The sequence below is a fragment of the Myodes glareolus genome, chromosome 7 (genome assembly GCF_982192425.1).
Source record: "Myodes glareolus chromosome 7, mMyoGla1.1, whole genome shotgun sequence".
In the NCBI taxonomy this organism is placed as follows: Eukaryota; Metazoa; Chordata; class Mammalia; order Rodentia; family Cricetidae; genus Myodes; species Myodes glareolus.
The window spans coordinates 99,278,198-99,290,303 of NC_142032.1; the positions used below are offsets into that span (position 1 = coordinate 99,278,198).

General features: G+C 40.1%; 1 protein-coding gene across 2 annotated transcripts in view; it reads right to left on the bottom strand.

The window, feature by feature from the left end:
* Nucleotides 1-12,106, bottom strand: part of Dnhd1 (dynein heavy chain domain 1) — a 68,261-nt gene that overhangs the window by 24,691 nt on the left and 31,464 nt on the right. The gene's annotated exons all lie outside the window — the stretch shown is intronic.

Genomic DNA, 12,106 nt, shown 5'->3' on the forward strand with positions numbered 1-12,106 from the left:
ACTATCCTTTTCATGTATGTCCTTCTTAATTTTTCTAAGATTCGAAAATGGAGAGTGAATGATTAGTAGTGTCATTAATCCTATAATAACTTGTCTTCCTGTGGTAAGAGTTAAAAACTAAGTTTTCATCTTCTTGGGCTCATTCAGGCAAGTGAAGTCACTAGTTTCATGGCGTATGGCCACCATAAAATGTGTCTTTGACTAATATACCCAGAGCTGATGCAGAATCCTAGTACAGAGAAAGGACAAACTATGGGGAGAAATGTCAAGCATACAATATTCTGTGTGAATTAGAGCCAGAGGGAAAGTTGGACAGAAAGTAGGTTAAGGACTGTGAACTCAAATGAAGATTGGAAGAGTCCACTTGGTACCTGAAGTTAAATTTAGAGGTAATTTAAGAACCAAACTTCACAAAAAAATCCATATTTTGTACTTTGTAGTTTTTAAAATTACTTTAGTAGCAGAGGAATCTAAGGGCATATGGGAAAGCCGAATACAACAAAGAAGCAGATTGACAAACTGTGGGTCAAACATGGACAAAAAAGATCAGCATAAATGTGCTTGTCCAAAGTGGGAAGAGAATGTCCTTTGAATCATGGTATGAGTATTAACTACAGATGTCTTGTCTTAATATGTTTCATTGAAAATGATTAGTCCTAAATAAGAGAGGTGGGAACAAGAATTCCATGTGAAAATAGATAAGAAACATATTCCAAACCAAATAATGAACATGGATGCATGATAAAAATAAAGATTCCTGTTATAACAGAAAAGACATATACTGTGGACAATGGTCTTGTACCCTGTAAACATTTATTACTTGTATTGGTTTAATGAAATGCTGATTGGAAGTATAAGCAGGGCAACCAGAACAGGAGAATTCTGGGAAGATGAAAGACTCAGTCTGTATTTGTCACCCAGATGCAAAGGAAGCAAGATGAGAATGCCTCACTGATAAAAGGTACCAAGCCACGTGGTTAACACAGACAAGAATTATGGGTTAATTTTAGATGTAAGAGTTAGCTAAAAAATATGGCTAAGTTATTGCCCAAAGCAGTGTTGTAATTGATAAAGTTTCTATGCTATTATTTGGGTCTGGGCAGCCAGGAAACAAATGAACAGTCTCTGTTTACAGACATATCCCATATCCTCTCTTCTATGACAAATTTGCACTACCTATACATTTTTCCCAGACAGATTCACAAGTAGCCCAAATGCATCTACTCTTCATTCTCCATTGCTACCATTCTAGTGTGGGCTATTATTGTTTTTCACTTGTGTTACACAAGTTGTCTCTTAACTGATCTTCCTTTCTCTATTCTTTGCCTCCCAGTTCTCTGTGTTGAATTAAAATCTGACTTTATCAATTTCCTACAACAAAATATTCTCTATGACTTAAATATTACTGAATAATTTCCTTTGTATGATCTGACCTCTCTAACTTCTCGTGCCTATTTCCTCTTCCAAGTAGTCTTTGGACTCTATCTCATTAAGTTGGAAGGTCCTCTAGTGGATTTTCTCCTTTCTGTCATAGATATACTGACTGTATTAATCAGAAGTTTTGTTGCTATGATGAAGTACCTGGCACACATAACTAAGGAGGGAGATACTCATTTTAATTCACAGTCTCAGGGTTTTTGCCAATCATGGAGGAGGATAAATTTAGCAGTTTACATCATTGTGGCCAGGAAGCAGAGAAAAGGGAAAATGGGACGAGTCAAAGCAAGATATGACTCTCAAGAACACATCCCCACTGAAGTACTTCCTCCAATTAGGCCTCATCTTCTACTTTTTACCACCCAACAATGCCATCATACTATGAATCCATCAAGAGATTAAAACCTTAGGATTCTAAACCCTCAATACATGAGCATGAGGGAGATTTGCAAATCAAACCACTACAATGGTACTGTCTAATGATCAAAATTCAACAGAAGTGTATAAATCTCAAGATATTATTTAGAATATACCAATATTTTTGCTCCAAAATAAATTGTATGCCCGATCAAATGCAAGTTAAGTGATTTAGCTTGAAAACTTTTTTGTGGGAGTTCTGTCCCAGTTTTAATTATATAATCTAATCTAATAAAGTAACTACTGGAGTATGTGTGAGAAAGGGGTTTTTGTTTTTAAGGAAACAATATAAGGTAAAGGTGAGCTAATAAAAAGCTCTTGTTCTTAGAATAAAATGTTAGCAAACATTTTAGCTAAAAGAAAAATCTCAAGTCTTGGTCAGGCAGTAGTGGTGCATGCCTTTAATCCCAATACTCAGGAGGCAGAGGCAGGTGAATCTCTGTGAGTCTGAGGCCAGCCTGGTCTACAAGAGCTAGTTCCCAGATGGGCTCCAAAGCTGCACAGAGAAACCCTGTCTTGTTAAACCAAAATCTCACGTCCTAGCTAGCTAGCTACCTACCTATCATGATTACATATTTAACTAATTTCTTGAGTTCTCTGATACCAATTATGTTGAATAAGAGAATGTCTCCTCTATCAGCAGTTCCCAACACATCTTCTTATACTTTTTGTCATAGTTAGCTTCAGATCTTAACTAGACACATCTGGGAAGAAGGGACTTCAGTTGAGGAACTACTTTCATCTGTGGACATTTTCTTGATTACTAACTGATGTAGGAGGGCCCCTTCCACTGTAAGCAGACCATACCTAGGCAGGTAGGCTTTAGCTATATAAGAAAAGTAACTAAGTAAGCCAGAGGAAGCAAGCCAGTAACAATCATTCCTCTGTGGTCTTTGCTTCATTTCCTGTCCCAGATGCTTGCCTTGAGTTCTAGTCTTGGCTTCCCATGATGATGGACTGTTACCTATAAGACAAATAAACCCTTTCTTCCCCTAAATTATAAAAGTGTTGCTCCCTATGTGAAATGTTTTTCTCACATTGCAAGTCTGACAAACTTAGTTTTTCAAAAGTTAGCCTAGGACCACTGTCTAAAGTGGTACTTCTCTTAATAACCCTGGTTCTTTGAGCTGGTCTTCTCTTTCCTACTGCCCTCAATATGGTAGTCTATCATGCATTTAAACATATGGTATTGGCTGGGTGGTGTTGGCGCACATCTTTAATGCCAGAGAGGCCAGCGAATCTCTGCAAATTTGAGGACAGCCTTGTCTACATAACTACTTCTAGGACAGCCAAGGTGACATAAAGAAACCCCATCTTGAAAAAAAACAAAAATAAATAAATAAGAGAGAGGGGGAGGAAGGAAGGAAGAAAGGAAGGGAGGGAGGGAGGGAGGGAGGGAGGAAGGAAGGAAGAAATGTTTGGTGTTCCCGGTCTCTCTCACTGGGCTGTAAGTTTGAGGAATACAGGACTGTATCTTTTAATCTCAGAGTGCCATGTGTTTGGCACAAAGGAGGCCCATGAATTCAATGTGAGAATAAAAAAACAAATGATTCTTTGTCTTTCAACAAGGTGGCCAATCAGCAGACATGCATATCTTCATGAAGATCCTGATGGGCAAGACCATCACCCTCAAGACTGAACCTGGTGACACAATGGGAAATATCAAGGCCAAAATTGAAGACAAGGAAGGCATTCCACCTGACAAGCAGTGGCTGATGTCACCAACAAGTAGCTGGAGGATAGCCACACCCTGCCTGACTACAACATCTAGAAAGTGTACACCCTACACATGGTGACATCATTGAAGTAGCCCTTAGTGAGCTCACCCAGAAGTACAGCTGCCACAATCTGCCACAAGTACTAGTCTTCCCTTACCTATTGTCCTTTATATGATTATCTATCGTGCATTTGAATATGTGGTCAACTTCCACAAGAAGTATAGCCACACCAACAACCTGTGCCCCAAGAAGAAGGGCAAATGAAGCTGAAGTCCTGCTTGACCCCAAATTCAGGGATCCAATATAGTTCTCTTCTGTCATCTGGGGGAAAAAGAATAAATGGATGAGTGGGAAAAGGGTAAAATCAGCAGGATAAAATCCACAGGACAGAGTATTGACAAGTAGAGATAAATAACCACAAAGAATTTCCTTCTCTCTGTCTCTCTCTCTCTCTCTCTCTCTCTCTCTCTTTCTTTCTTTCTCAAGACAGGGTTTCTTTGTGTAGCCCTAGCTGTCCTGGAACTTGATCTGTAGATCAACCTGACCTCAAACTCACAGAGTTCCACCTACTTATTCTAGGATTAAAGGCATGGCATGTGCCATTACCCAACTTTAAAAAGAAAAAGACTCAAATTATTCCACAAAAATAGAAATAGAAGAAACATTGTCAAATTCATTTTATGAGACCCTGATACCCAAACCACACAAAGACTCAAGAAAAAAAGAGAATTACAAAACAATTTCCCACATGAACATAGATGCAAAAATACTCAATACAATATTCCAAAACAGAAGCCAAAAATATATCCAAAAGATCATTCACTGATCAAGTTGGTTTCATCCCAAAGATGCAGGAATGGTTCAACATATGAAAATCTGTCAATGTGGAGGAGGAGCTTGGGTGTTCCCCGACCCCATAGACGCCCAGGTCGCCCTGCAGTGCTGGCTACCCCCTCCCTCCTGCCATCCTAGCTCCCATCCAGGTACGAATTCCTATATTTCTCCCTTCCCCCTGGGGCCATAAAATTTCCCCAGCTCAGCTGCCTTGCGAGCTGGGCCTGGGCTGTAGGTGCAGCCCGGCTCGAGGCAGTTCCTGGGTCTTAAAGGCCTCCCTGAGGACAGGTGGACCAGGTGCCAGCTCAGCCACATTCCTGACCAGCAGGGGCCCTGACTTCTAGCAGAGGGCCATCGGAGGGGTGAGTTTGCTTCGGGCCTTGACAGGGTCCTGGTGAGGAAGAGCTTTGGCGTTCCCCGACCCCACAGTCGCCCAGGTCGCCCTGCAGTGCTGGATACCCCCTCCTGCCTGCCATCCCAGCTCCCATCCAGGTACGAATTCCTATATTTCTCCCTTCCCCCTGGGGCCATAAAATTTTCCCCAGCTCAGCTGCCTTGCAAGCTGAGCTTGCATTGTAAGCGCATCCAGGAAAGAGGGAATGCCTGTGCTTCAATAGCCTGCCTGAGGAAAGGTGGGCATTCTGTCAGTGAAGTACCTGCCCAAGAAGGGAACCTGACCCGGTAACAGAAGATCCAATAGAGAACATTTGAAGTAAGAGATGGGCAGACGCCAAGGCAAGACCTCATCCAACAATCTGAAAAACAACATGAAAACACCAGATCCCAAGGACCCTACAACAGAAGGGCTTGAACACCTTAACCCAGAAGAAGTGGAAAAAAGTGCCATTATGAAAGCAATAGAGTCCCTTAAACAGGATATGAATAACTCCCTTAAAGAATTGGATGAGAAATATAACAAAAAGTTTGAAGAAATGAGTATAGAAATTGATGAGAAATATAACAAAAAGTTTGAAGAAATAAGTAAATCCGTGAATGAGACCCTGAGAAACCAAGAAAAAACAATCAAACAAGTAAAGGAAACAGTGCAAGAATTGAAAACTGAAATGGAGGCAATGAAGAAAACACAAACGGAGAACCGGCTGGATATGGAAAACCTAGGTAAATGAACGGAGACTACAGAATCAAGCATAACCAATAGAATACAAGAGATAGAAGAACGAATCTCAGAATCTGAAGATACCATAGAGAAAATAAATGCTCTGGTCAAAGAAAACGGCAAATCCAACAAATTCTCTTCACAAAACATTCAGGAAATCTGGGACACAATAAAAAAACCAAATCTAAGAATAATAGGGATTGAAGAAGGAGAAGAACTGCAGATCAAAGGCCCAGAAAATATATTCAACAAAATTATAGAAGAAAACTTTCCCAACCTAAAGAACGATATTCCTATGAAGGTTCAAGAAGCATACAGAACACCGAATAGACTGGATCAGAAAAAAACATCCCCTCGCCATATAATAATCAAAACACAAAACATAAATATTAAAGAAAAAATTTTAAGAGCTGCAAAGGAAAAAGGTCAAGTAACTTATAAAGGTAAACCTATCAGGCTTACACCGGATTTCTCTATGGAAACCATGAAAGCCAGAAGATCCTGGATAGAGGTACTGCAGAAACTAAGAGACCATGGATGCAAACCCAGACTACAATACCCAGCCAAGCTATTGTTCACTATCAACGGAGAAAACAAAATATTCCAGGATAAAAACAAATTTAAACAATACGTAGCTACTAATCCAGCCTTACAGAGAATATTAGAAGGAAAATCACTACCGAAGGAATCCAACATTCCCAACACGGCCTACAATAACTCGAACATCTAGCGACCATTCAAAAGCACAAATCAAAGAAGAAAAACACATACACTCTACTACCTAAAAAAAAAAAAAATGACCGGAGTCAACAACCACTGGTCATTAATATCACTTAATATCAATGGACTCAGTTCACCTATAAAGAGGCACAGACTTAGAGATTGGATACGAAAACAGGATCCAACATTCTGCTGTTTACAAGAAACACACCTCAACCACAAAGACAGACACCAACTCAGAGTAAAGGGTTGGGAAAAGGTTTTCCAAGCAAATGGACCTAAGAAACAAGCGGGTGTGGCCATTCTAATATCTAACAAAATCGACTTCAAACTAAAATCAATAAGAAGAAATGGAGATGGACATTTCATACTCATAACTGGAACAATTCATCAGGAGGAAGTCTCAATCCTGAATATCTATGCTCCTAATATAAAGGCACCCACATATGTAAAAGAAACTCTTCTAGAACTCAAGGCGGTCATCAAACCACACACACTAATAGTAGGAGACTTCAACACTCCTCTCTCACCAATGGACTGGTCAATCAGACAGAAACCAAACAGAGAATTGAGAGATCTATTGGAGGTATTGAATCAAATGGACTTAACAGACATCTATAGAACACTCCACCCAAATAGGAAAGAATATACCTTTTTCTCTGCAGCTCATGGAACCTTCTCGAAAATTGACCACATACTCGGTAACAAAGCAAACTTCCACAGATACAAAAAAATATTAGTAACTACCTGTGTCTTGTCAGATCACCATGGACTAAAATTAGAATTCAACAACAATGCTCCCACCAGGAAGCCAACAAACTCATGGAAACTGAACAGTCAACTACTAAATCACCCCTGGGTCAAGGAAGAAATAAAGAAAGAAATTAAACTCTTCCTTGAATTTAATGAAAACAAAGACACAACATACTCAAACCTATGGGACACTATGAAAGCAGTGCTAAGAGGAAAGTTCATAGCACTAAGTGCCCAATTAAAGAAAGCGGAGAAAGCACACATTGGAGACTTAACAGCACACTTGAAAGATCTAGAAAAAAAAGAAGCTGATTCACCCAGGAGGTCTAGAAGACTGGAAATAATCAAACTGAGGGCTGAAATCAACAAAATAGAAACAAAGAAAACAATCCAAAGAATCAATGAATCAAAAAGCTGGTTCTTGGAGAAAATCAACAAGATTGACAAACCCCTATCCAAATTAATCAAACGGCAGAGAGAGAACATGCAAATTAATAAGATTAGAAATGAAAAGGGGGACATAACCACAGACACAGAGGAAATTCAGAGAATCATTAGATCTTACTATGAAAGTTTATATGCCACAAAGTTGGAAAATGTAAAAGAAATGGACATTTTTTTTAGATAAGTACCATATACCAAAGTTGAACCAAGAACAGGTAAACAATCTAAATAGACCTGTTAGTCACGAAGAATTAGAAGCTGTTATCAAAAATCTCCCTACCAAAAAAAGCCCAGGACCAGATGGTTTCAATGCAGAATTCTACCAGAACTTCCAGGAAGAGCTAATACCTATACTCCTTAACGTATTCCACAATATAGAAACAGAAGCGTCATTGCCTAACTCCTTTTATGAAGCTACAGTTACCCTAATACCAAAACCACACAAAGACACAACCAAGAAAGAGAATTACAGGCCAATCTCACTCATGAACATCGACGTGAAAATTCTCAATAAAATACTGGCAAACCGAATCCAAGAGCACATTAGAAAAATTATCCATTATGATCAAGTCGGCTTCATTCCAGAGATGCAGGGCTGGTTCAACATACGCAAATCTATCAATGTAATCCATCATATAAATAAACTGAAAGAAAAAAACCATATGATCATCTCACTAGATGCTGAAAAAGCATTTGACAAAATTCAAAACCCATTTATGATAAAGGTGTTGGAGAGACTGAGGATACAAGGATCATACCTAAATATAATAAAAGCAGTATACAACAAGCCGACAGCTAACATCAAACTGAATGGAGAGAAACTCAAAGCCTTTCCACTAAAATCAGGAACACGACAAGGCTGTCCACTCTCTCCATACCTCTTCAATATAGTGCTTGAAGTTCTAGCAATAGCAATAAGACAACATAAGGAGATCAAGGGGATTCGTATTGGAAAGGATGAAGTTAAACTTTCGTTATTTGCTGACGATATGATAGTGTACATAAGTGACCCCAAAAACTCTACCAAAGAACTCCTACAGCTGATAAACACCTTTAGTAACGTGGCAGGATACAAGATCAACTCCAAAAAATCAGTGGCCCTCCTATACACAAAGGATAAAGAAGCAGAGAGGGAAATCAGAGAAGCATCACCTTTCATGATAGCCACAAATAGCATAAAATATCTTGGGGTTACTCTAACCAAGGAAGTGAAAGACCTATTTGACAAAAACTTTAAGTCTTTGAAGAAAGAAATTGAGGAGGATACCAGAAAATGGAAAGACCTCCCCTGCTCTTGGATTGGGAGAATCAACATAGTAAAAATGGCAATTCTACCAAAAGTAATCTATAGATTCAATGCAATCCCCATCAAAATCCCATCAAACTTCTTCACAGACCTTGAGAGAACAATAATCAAGTTTATATGGAAAAACAAAAAACCCAGGATAGCCAAAACAATCTTATACAATAAAAGAACTTCTGGAGGCATTACCATCCCTGACTTCAAACTCTATTATAGAGCTACAGTATTGAAAACAGCTTGGTATTGGCATAAGAACAGAGAAGTCGACCTATGGAATCGAATAGAAGACCCAGATATTAACCCACAAACTTATGAACACCTAATTTTCGACAAGGGAGCTAAAGGTATACAATGGAAGAAGGAAAGCATCTTTAACAAATGGTGCTGGCATAACTGGATGTCAACCTGTAAAAAAATGAAAGTAGATCCATATCTATCACCATGCACAAAAATCAAGTCCAAATGGATTAAAGACATCAACATTAATCCGTCCACTTTGAACCTGATAGAAGAGAAAGTGGGAAGTAGTCTACAAGATATAGGCACAGGAGGCCTCTTCCTAAGTAGGACCCCAGCAGCACAGACAATAAGAGAAACAATGAATAAATGGGATCTACTGAAACTGAGAAGCTTCTGTAAAGCAAAGGACACTGTCAGTAGGACAAAAAGGCTACTTTCGGACTGGGAGAAGATCTTCACCAACCCCTCATCAGACAAAGGTCTGATCTCCAAAATATACAAAGAACTCAAGAAACTAGGCACTAAAACTCTAATTAACCCAATTAAAAAATGGGGTACTGAACTTAACAGAGAATTCACAACAGATGAACTTCGAATGGCCAGAAGACACTTAAGGTCATGCTCAACCTCCTTAGCGATCAGGGAAATGCAAATCAAAACCACTTTGAGATACCATCTTACACCTGTCAGAATAGCTAAAGTCAAAAACACCAACGATAGCCTATGCTGGAGAGGATGTGGGGTGAGGGGAACACTCATCCATTGTTGGTGGGAATGCAAACTCGTGCAGCCACTGTGGAAATCAGTGTGGCGGTTTCTCAGGAAACTGGGAGTCAACCTCCCTCAGGACCCAGCAATTCCACTCTTGGGAATATACCCTAAAGATTCCCTAACATACTACAAAAGCATTTGTTCTACTATGTTCATAGCAGCACTATTTGTAATAGCCAGAACCTGGAAACAGCCTAGGTGCCCCTCAATAGAAGAATGGTTAAAAAAGGTGTGGAACATATACACATTAGAGTTTTACTCAGCGGTAAAAAACAAGGACATCTTGAATTTTGCATGCAAATGGATGGAAATAGAAAACGCTTTACTGAGTGAGGTAAGCCAGACCCAAAAAGAGGAACACGGTATGTATTCACTCATAAGTGGATTCTAACCATAATTAAAGGTCTTTGAGCCTATTATTCGTGATCCTAGAGAAGCTAAATAAGAAGATGAACCTGATGAAGATTATTTAGCTATCCACCAGGAGGTAGGAAATAGACAAGAGTCCCAGGTAACCTCGGGTGCATGGAGGGTGGGAGGGTTGATGGAAGGGGAGAGTGTTAGAGAGAAGGGAGTAGGGGAGGAACGGGGAAAGCTCGGTGGCCTGGGATGGGGGGGAGGAGGGAGGAAGGATGAATATGGAATCAGGGAAGAATATATTTCAACTAAGGGAGTCATTTTAGGGTTTACAGGAGACTTGATTATATATGGGATCCCAGGTTCAAGGAGAGATCCCCCAGATTGTTCTCTGGACAGAGAAGAGGGTGCCTGAATCGGCCATGGCCCATAACCATACTGATGTATATTTTGCTTATCACCATAGATCCTTCATCTGGCGAAGGACGGCGATACAGTCGGAGACCCACATTGGAGCACCGGACTGAGCCCTCCGAGGTCCAAATGAGGAGCAGAAGGAGGAAGAACATGAAAAACAAAATCAGTACTGCGAGGGATGCTATCACCCACTGATACAAGGGAACGGATCTAATGAGAGTTTACCAAGGCCAGTTGGACTGGGACTGAACGAGGAGGTGATCTAACCAGATTCTCGGAATTTGGCCGGATTCTCTGACTGTGGCTAGCCCGAAGTCTTTCTGAAAAGCCATTGACTATGATACTGGGACCTGTTTCATCTGCATATACTGGATTTTGGGGATCCAGTCTGTTTGGACACCCACCTTCCTGGACCTGGAGGGAGGGGGAAGGAACTGGAACTTCCCACAGGGCAGGAAACCCTGACTGCCCTAAGGGACGAAGAGGGAGGAGGAGAGGGAGTGGGGGGAGTGGGAGGATGTTGGGAAGAGGGGCGGAAATGGAAACTTTTATAATTTAATAAAATTACTTTCTTAAAAAAAAAAGAAAATCTGTCAATGTAATTCACCACATCATATAAATAAACTAAAACCACAAAATGACATGATCATCTTATTGGGTGCTGAAAAAGCTTTTAACAACATCTAACCCCTTCATGATAACAATCTTGAAAATATCAGGGATACAAGGGACATACCTAAACATAATAAAGTCAAAATAACAGCAAGTCAATAGCCAACACCAAATTAAATGGAGAGAAATCTAAAGCAATTCCACTAAAATCAGGGACAAGACAATAATGCCCACTCTCCATACCTACTCAATACAGTACTTGAAGTGTGAGCTAGAGCAATAAGGCAACTGAAGGAGACCAGGGGGATTCAAATTGGAAAGGAAGAAGTCAAACTTTCACTATTTGCAGACGATTTGATAATATACATAAGTGGCCCTAAAAATTCCACCAGGGAACTCCTACAGCTGATAAACACTTTCAGGGAAGAGACTAGATACAAAGTAAACTAAATAAAATCAGTGACCCTCCTATATACAAAGGACAAATGGGCTGAAAAAGAAATTAGGGAAACAACACCTTTTACAATACCCACATGATGTGGGAGACCCCTCTGTGTGCTGTGATTACCATTAATGAATAAAGAAACTGCCTTGGCCTGTTGATAGAGCAGAACTTAGGTAGAAAACTAAAGGGAATGCTGAGAGAAAGGAGGCAGAGGCAGAGAGACGCCATGGAGCTGCCAGAGTCAGACATGCTGAATCTTTGCCAGTAAGCCACTGCCACGTGGCGATATACAGATTAATAGAGATGGGTTAAATTAATATAAGAGTTAGTCAGTAAGAAGCTAGAGCTAGTGGGCCAAGCAGTGTTTTAATTAATATAGTTTCCGTGTGATTACTTTGGGGCTCAGCAGCCAGGAACCAACAAGCAGCTCTCCCTCCTCCTACACCCACAAATAATATAAAATATCTTGGTGTAACTCTAACCAAGCAAGTGAAAAACCTGTATGATAGAAAGTTCAAGTC